Source organism: Epinephelus fuscoguttatus, linkage group LG14 (genome assembly GCF_011397635.1).
Source record: "Epinephelus fuscoguttatus linkage group LG14, E.fuscoguttatus.final_Chr_v1".
Lineage (NCBI taxonomy): Eukaryota > Metazoa > Chordata > Actinopteri > Perciformes > Serranidae > Epinephelus > Epinephelus fuscoguttatus.
In genome coordinates this window covers 22,801,455-22,809,759 of record NC_064765.1, presented here as the reverse complement: position 1 = coordinate 22,809,759, position 8,305 = coordinate 22,801,455, and positions in this window count along the sequence as shown.

The window sequence follows — 8,305 nt, the reverse complement described above, 5'->3', positions numbered from 1 at the left end:
GCTGCTGTGTATTGGATTGAGGTTTATGTCCTGATTAATGGTCTGTTGGCTCAGACTCAACTGACTATACTGCTTCTCGGGCTGATCTCCCTCTGATCCTGATTGTAGGATGTGATGGGGTGAAGGAACCTGGACTTTCTTTGAGAATGCACTTTCTCCTGTTCTATTTATGTCTGTGGGTATGTGTATGTGTGTTGAAATCTGAATTGTGAATTACATATAAAAACTGATGTCAGGTGCTTTCTTTTTTAAGATAAGCGTGCATGTTTCCATGTAAGCTGAAACATCTCAGCGACTATTTGATGGACTGCATTCAAATTTTTGTACAGACATTCATGTTTCCCAGATGACCCTCCTAGTTACTTTTCATCTAGTGCCATCATGAGGGTGACATTTGTGGTTTGAGCAAAATGTCTCAGCAAGTCCTGACAGTCAAATGTACCTCAGAAATGTGAAAACGTAGATGATCCGCTGACTCTGTACAGTCGCTCCATCATCAAGTTACACTTTCAGTTTGTCCAATTAATTGGTTTATGACCTGATAACTGACATTCCCATTATCCTCAGCTGTACTTTGTGTTGCCAAATAGCAAATGATAGCATGCTAACACGCTAAACTCAGATGGTTAACACGGTGAACATAACACCTGCTAAACAGCAGCATGTTAACTGTTGAGCCTTACAGAGCTGTAGACTCTTGGTGTATTTCTGAAATCTTGTTATTAAAATAAAATGTTGGTACCACTTTCTCATAAGCCACTCTTTACAGAGGGGTAATAAATCATAACTCATGGTTTTATTACGAGTCAAAAGGATACTTTGCCAATTTTAAATTAGATTTATATCATAACAGCGTGGGTAGTATGTGTACATGATCTGTGGTGAACTTCCCTCCATCTTGCCAGAGCCCAGATCTCCCCGCTCATCTCTGCTCAAATGCATTATTCAGTGGATTTGCACAAGCTCTGGGATTGTTGCTTGAACTACAGATGAATGCCACCACCACTGACACAAAAAAGTATAGAAGTGGATCAAGGGAAAGACCAGTTTGCCGCCATATTGTTTCCTGTGTCAAAACAGCCAAGGTGGCATTACCTCACCCACCAGCAGGGGCGTTAATTGGTCCACCCTGGTAGTTGTTGGTTTTCTGAGCAAAAGTGAATGTCACAGTCCTTTCCTCTGTCTTCTCTGGTCATACAACACAAAATTCAAAAGTTTTTGCATCTTTCTACTGCACTGACAGCCCGCGTTTATGAAAAGACCATTTTCTGCAGTGAAATATTTCTGTACTAAATAATTCAGTGAGGCTTTACTGATCTGTTACAGGCCATTTATGAGAGCATTGAAGGTGTTGTGAAAAATCTTTTTTAGTGGTCGGGCATAAATCCATTTAGGAAACTTATTAATGTTGCTACAGACCTGATGAATTAAAAACTCATTTTTAATGATTTAGTAACATAAACTACAGATCTGATGGTTTATTCGAAAGTGAGAAACTCATCAGCATTTATTAGCTTATCAGTGATCTACAAAACATAGATAAATGATTCATTTACAGTTGACAAAACCCATGAAACTTAAAATCCCTTTAAAACAGCAAAGAGTGCCATCTGATTTTTGTATTGAGGCTGAAAACATTTTTCATTTCAGCATGTTTGTTTACTATAATGTCGTCAGTTTTCTGTCAACACCCCAGCGATGCAATAGAAATAAAATATCTGCAGATGCAATCTGTCGACAAGCATTTGTTACAGTAAACATCCTGAAATCATCTAAATTCCAAGCAGGAGAGAGTGACACAGCCCCTGAGCTAATATCGATGTGGACATTACTAACAACCCTGCCTGGTCAATCAGACTAAATGTCCCGTCCCTGCTGTTGTCGTCCAGCCTTTGCTCCTCAGCCCCCTCATACGAGCGGCCTAATCCATCATCCTGACTGCAGTGAGGAGAGATGAAGCATGCTGAAAAGCTACACTGAGGGATTTAACTTTGTTATCTCCGGAGACCATAAATCTCCAGCAGTCTTCTCCTCCCAGATCCAGCAGGTGAGATTAAACTTCACCCAGAGGAGCACAGCCTTTGTCTACTTTTATAAAATGAGAACAGAGACACACTGCGTCAGGGTTATATGTTTAAACACAGGGGATAGAATAAGGGATGCATAGATATCAGAGAGAAAGTTAACCATGTGACGCACGTGTGTACAAGGCTGCTGTGATACTGTTTTACTGCTCAGTCCCTTAAATTAGGTTTACATTAGTATATTGTGTAGTGCTTGAGTTGTCTAAGAGAGCAATATAATGGCTGAATAAACAAATTATCTTAACTTGCTCATGACAAACAATGTGCCCAAATGGACAGAAAACCTCTCAGTAAATTCTAAATGGACACATTTATTTACTTAAGAATCTAAAACTTGTGTTTTGGTTATTGTTATTTTACACTGAAATTTGACCTTCACGGTGCAGAATGATACACAAAGTTCCAAACTAGAAGATGTTTTCACATTTATCTGCTGAAGGAGGCCTTCAGCTGTATTTACCTTATATCTGAGTTTAAGACATCATGTGCATGGATGGATTACTGAACAAGCCTACCGGGCAGAGGCCCAGAGGCCTAAAGTGTCAGAGCTCCCCCCCAGGCTTCATCTGCAAAATGTCACTCGAAGAGACACGTACCGACCAGAAAGAGTCTCAAAATAACCACAAAAAGATGCAAAGGAACTGCAAAGAGCCACAAAACGGGCAAAACAACCACAAAGAGACACAACAACCAAAAAAGAATCAAAACCACCACAAAGTCTGTGTTTCTTGCTCCTATGTAGGTGAGGTGGTGATGCCTTGTGTGCATATCCATGTCAAATGACTGTCTCATGTATGAGTATGATTTTGTGACATCACAACTCTTTTAAAAGTTGGTTCTGATCAAATATCTACATACACAATTTGAATTTCTATGGAAAAACAACATCAGACATAAATTATTTCTCAAAACAAAGTATTTTCATATGTCCGGAGGGGATTTTTAAGGATTTTTTTTTTGCATTTCAACCTTTTAAACACCTGTTACACCCAACATGCTCTGAAGTTTCTTCTTCATCTAATAAATGGGCAGCATCTCCAAATGCATCTTATGTTTTCAAGACAAAGACACACACGCTGCGACATCATATACCCAGAGCAAAGACATATACATGAATGAAGGGGAACGAAAAATCTATACAGCACAATGAACGATGTCAAAGCTCGTGCAGTATTCCGTTAACACATGCTTCTCCCTGGCAATCTCCTAATGATGTGATAGAGAGCTTTACTGTAGCAGTCAGTCGTTTAAATTGGTGTATTGATTGTCCTTTAACCATATAGCATGATGTCAAAGGCTAAGTGCCTTTTTATGTCCAGCCAGCCACATGTTTAAAGCATACTGTGACTTCCATTTTGCTGACGGTTTCAGTGACGTGCCTCCAGCGTCGCCTGTCAGGCAACATTAAATCATGTGTACATGTTTTACAATGTACGGCCACATGTGGAGATGCTGACCTTCAGAAAAATGGATACCTAGACAGTTGCTTATGAAATTTTCATGTGCAAAAACACTTCCAGTTTGAGGTAGTAGTGTTATTCAGGCTAATTGGCTGCTGGGTTTGCTGTGCTGTACATGTGACAGTGGCGACTTGAGAGAGAAGAACCAGAGAGTCTGTAGTGTGGACTGTACATACAGTATCCATCTTCCACAAAGAGCATGTTCAAACAGGCATGAAACATTGCAGGGAGTGAATTGGCATGACAGAGAGGCGAAGATCTGTGTATCGTCTATTTTTAAAAACGCAGTCTGGTCATTGTATATTTTATTTATGCGCGGACTGGCATTCTTAAAAGAGAGCAAGCATTCGCCAATCGCCTCCTCGAGGCAAATTAACTACTGTTGCTCAAGAGAGACAAAGAGGAGATCCTAAAGGCTGCTCAGTGCTCTGTGAGACTTCACAAGCAGGTGACTGTTTTTCTTTGCATGGAGACAACAAAGAAAGGTCATAGGAGGCTTTAAAGGACATTATGATATTTCATCTTGTGCACAACCACAATGGATAAAGAGGGAAAGTAAAATCAACACTCTTGTCTTGTTGTGCAAGAGAATGGCCTCTAAAGTAAGAAGCCAAATATTACATTCTTTGCCCAAAAATTTGATTATCGTACTATAAATCTGCTCCGATAGAATATTTATTTATTCCTTGTTACACTCATATTCCTTCATCTCCCTCTAATTAAAGCCATACATTACCAAACAGACCTGGTGATCAAAGTTATTAAATATTTACCAGGCTTTCAAACGTGACCTTTGCAGGCCAACGCACCACGCAGCCACAGTTGAGCTCACTATATTCAAATGACAGCCCCTTCTTCTGCCGAACAGAACCTCTTTCTCTCTCCCCACTGCACGAGCCAGGTTATCTTTAGTGCACATTGAATATTTATACAGCAGGTGGCTGGGGAGTCGGTCACTGATCTCTAAGGTGACTTGCTGAGCCTCTGTGGGGGGTGCTCGTGCGCTGGGGTTGGCCTGGGATGAAGTCACATGGGACATATTGTCTCCTCGGTGTGTCCTTTTATTCCACTTAGTCGAAAGGATTAGGTTTTATGGCTGAATGCCTACCACGAGCACCGAGGAGAAGAGTCAATGAGCTATTAGAGAGAGGCAGTGATGGTCAAACTCTCATTTATCTCCAAAAATACAACATACCTCAGCATCAAAATCAGAACCAGGATCTAAAAATAGAAGCCACACTCTTTGCACACAAGCTGCACAGAATAAGCACAGCTGTACAGTAACAGAGAGATTTCTCATCACACCACAAGTGAAACAAATAATGGGAAATGTTTAAGGCTCTAATGAGCATGTTATTAAGCTGTGGCCCTTTGATTTATTCTCCTGAAATAGAAGAGGTTAGAGGAGAGGAAGGTGATGCTCATCATGCACAGAGGGGGCTGTGTCCAGGGGATGCTCTGAATACCAATCATGTTGTCGGAGATTGAAGTCAGCCTCATCCTGCCCTCATGGCTGGGGGACAATAAGACATGATATTAAAGAGGATACGAGAAGAATCCTCCTTTAATGATAGCTTTTAAAACATCGCTCCAAGGATCGAATGATTTCTATGGAGATCACTTGACGATGATGAAACTCTACAGTGCAGTATGTGTGCATTTAAAATCTAAAAGCCAGAACTTGCATTGTCACAGCTCATGCATAAACAGTTTTCTTAATGTGGGTTATGGCTGCAAAGACTTTTAATGAGCCCGCCGCTGTCAGAGAGCAATTTTCCCTTTGAGGTGGATTCTTTTTTTAAATGCATTAGCAGCTGATAGAAAATAATAACTCAGACGAGTACCTTAGAATCGAGAGGGGGCAACCAATGCACAATCTTAGCTGTTTACATTTTGCATTGCATAAACTATACAGAATAGTGGAGCACCACAGCAAAAAGTAGGCGACTGAAGAAAACTTTTTTTTGGACTGTAGCTGCACAGACTTGTAAGAAAGTGTCCAATAATAAATGAGCAATTCTCAAAAAGCGTGGAGAAACTTTCTGGGCATTGGCATTTCATTGTTGTAGCCACAAAGCTGTCCCTGAACTGAATGTGTGAGATAAGTGCTTTGGAGCACAAACAAACTGAAACAAAAGAACATGAGGTGGAGATTGGTTTAGTAAGTAAGAGAGGGGGAGGAAGCACTTCTGGAGTCCAAGGGCATCATAAACCCCGGCATGTGTCTGCACAACAATGCCAACAGGGGCGCAAATTCTCCACACACTGGGAATCGATTTCACACAGAGAGGGGAGGACTTGGAAAGAGGCGTATCGGAGAGGCACTGAAATACTGCATCTTGTGTTATTGGATTTGGAGCCCAGTTTTCTTTTTCTTTTTTTTCTTTTTGCGCAGCATCTGCAAGCTGGGGGATCCAGTCGAGTGGAGCCAGCCCGGAAACCTGTGGCCAAGTAAAAGAGAGGAAAGAGGAAAAGAGATTGTTCTGGGTTTAACTTTAGAGTAAAATTCATGTCATAATAAAGGCTTGAAAATAATACAAAAAAACTTTATTTGTGGCATAAAAGCAATGTGCACTGACTTCATAATCTGTCAGCTATTATATTATACTTACAGGAAAACAGGAAAAGTGATGAAAATAACACTTGTGGCTCACATTCAAGTGTAGAGGGGAGTCAATAGCTGTGAACCAGTGTGCGAGACAAATCTGTGCCACATTTGTTTCTCAAAAGCACATACATATTTTATTGTGAACAGCAAATGGAAACATCACCGAGGGGTTGAAAAGGAGAGGCATTAGTCCACAAATATCTGAGACCAGAAAGAAGCGGTGAATGGATGCTGGAAATAGTGTCTTAAAAATACATTCTTGTTGGATACTTTTGTGTGGTGTTAAAAGAGGAAATTTATTCAATTGTACTGAAGCTTCTGTCTTAAAAACAACTGTAGAGGTGCACAGTTATTTTAGACTGATTAACCTCCAGTGATTTATTTTGAGAAAAACCTGAGAGCAAAGATTTTTTTTAGATCAATAAAACTAACTTCAAAATGAATGAAGCCCCAGATATAACAGGAATATCACAGTCATGCCAAAAGTCATTAACTTCAGCTGTGAGCATGGATGGATTACTGAACAGGCCTTCTGGGCAGAGGCCCAGGGTCCAAAAGCGTCAGGGGGGCCCCTGGGCTTCACATGCGAAATGTTACTCAAACTGACCAGGAAGAGACACAAAATGACCTTTAAAGAGACAAAGAGGATCAGCAACAGACACAAAACAACCACAAGGAGACACAATGACTAACAAGAGACAGAAAATGACCAACAAAAGACAAAATTACCTCAAAGAGACACAAAATGATTACAAACTGACTCAAAACAACCACAAGGAGACACAATGACTAACAAGAGACAGAAAATGACCAACAAAAGACAAAATTACCTCAAAGAGACACAAAATGATTACAAACTGACTCAAAACAACCACAAGGAGACACAAAATGACCAAAAAAGACAAAATAACCCCAAAGAGACAAAAAAATTACAAACAGACACAAAATAATCTCAAAGAGACACAAAGGAATTACCAGAAGACACAAAACACCACAAGGTGACACAAAATGACTAACAGGAGACACAAAGTGACCATAAAAAAGACTCAAAATGACCTCAAGAAGACACAAAACTACCACAAGGCAACACAAAATGACTAACAAGAGACACAGAGCGACCACTAAGATACCAAATTACTTCAAGGAGACACAAAAAGACAAAGAGGATTACCAATAGACACAAAACAACCACAAGGAGACACAAAAGTGACAAATAAGACACAAAATTACTTCAAGGAGACACAAAACAACCACAAGGTGACACAAAATGACTAAGAGACATGAAGTGACAGATAAAAGACAAAATTACATTAAAGAGACACAAAATTACTTCAAAGAGACACACCATGACCAACAAAAGACACAAAATGACCAGAAATACGTAAAAAGACTTAAAGGAGACACAAAATGGCCTCAAAGAGACACAAAATGACTACAAAAAGATGCAATGGATTACTAATAAACACAAAACAATCACATGGAGACACATGACTAATGAGAGACACAAAATGACCAGAAAGACATAAAAAGACTTCAAAGAGACACAAATGACATCAAAGAGACAAAAATAATTTCCAACAGACACAAAACAGCCACAGTGAGATGCTAAAGGACTACAAAGAGACACAAAACCACATAAAGATACATAACAACTACAAAGAGATGCAAAACCGTCACAAAGTCTGTGTGTCTTGCTCCTATGTAGGAGAGGTGGTGGCGCTTCTTGCATATCTATGCCCAGGGGCCCATTGTCTCATAATCCACCCATGGCTGTAAGCATACAGGAATAACACAGTGATACCAAAGGCCGCTTTGACGTCAGCTGTGAGTGTACAGGAATAATTCAGGAATATTATGGCGGTACCACTGCCACCACCAAATATTAAAAATACCACTTATCTGTCTTAATAAACACAGAGGAGTATCACAATATAGAGTAGCCTATTACAGAGACATTATAGGAGAATCAAATCACCACAACTCATTACTAAAACCGCAGATGCTTTATTTCACTGAGTATTTTTATGATGCCAAATGCCATAAAGATTTCTGTTTTGGGAAGCTTGTTATGAAGGCTGTAATGACTGCTGGCTCCTCTGATCAACGCTGCTGACTACAGCCAAGTTTTTCCTCCTCTCCTAATTGAGTTCAAA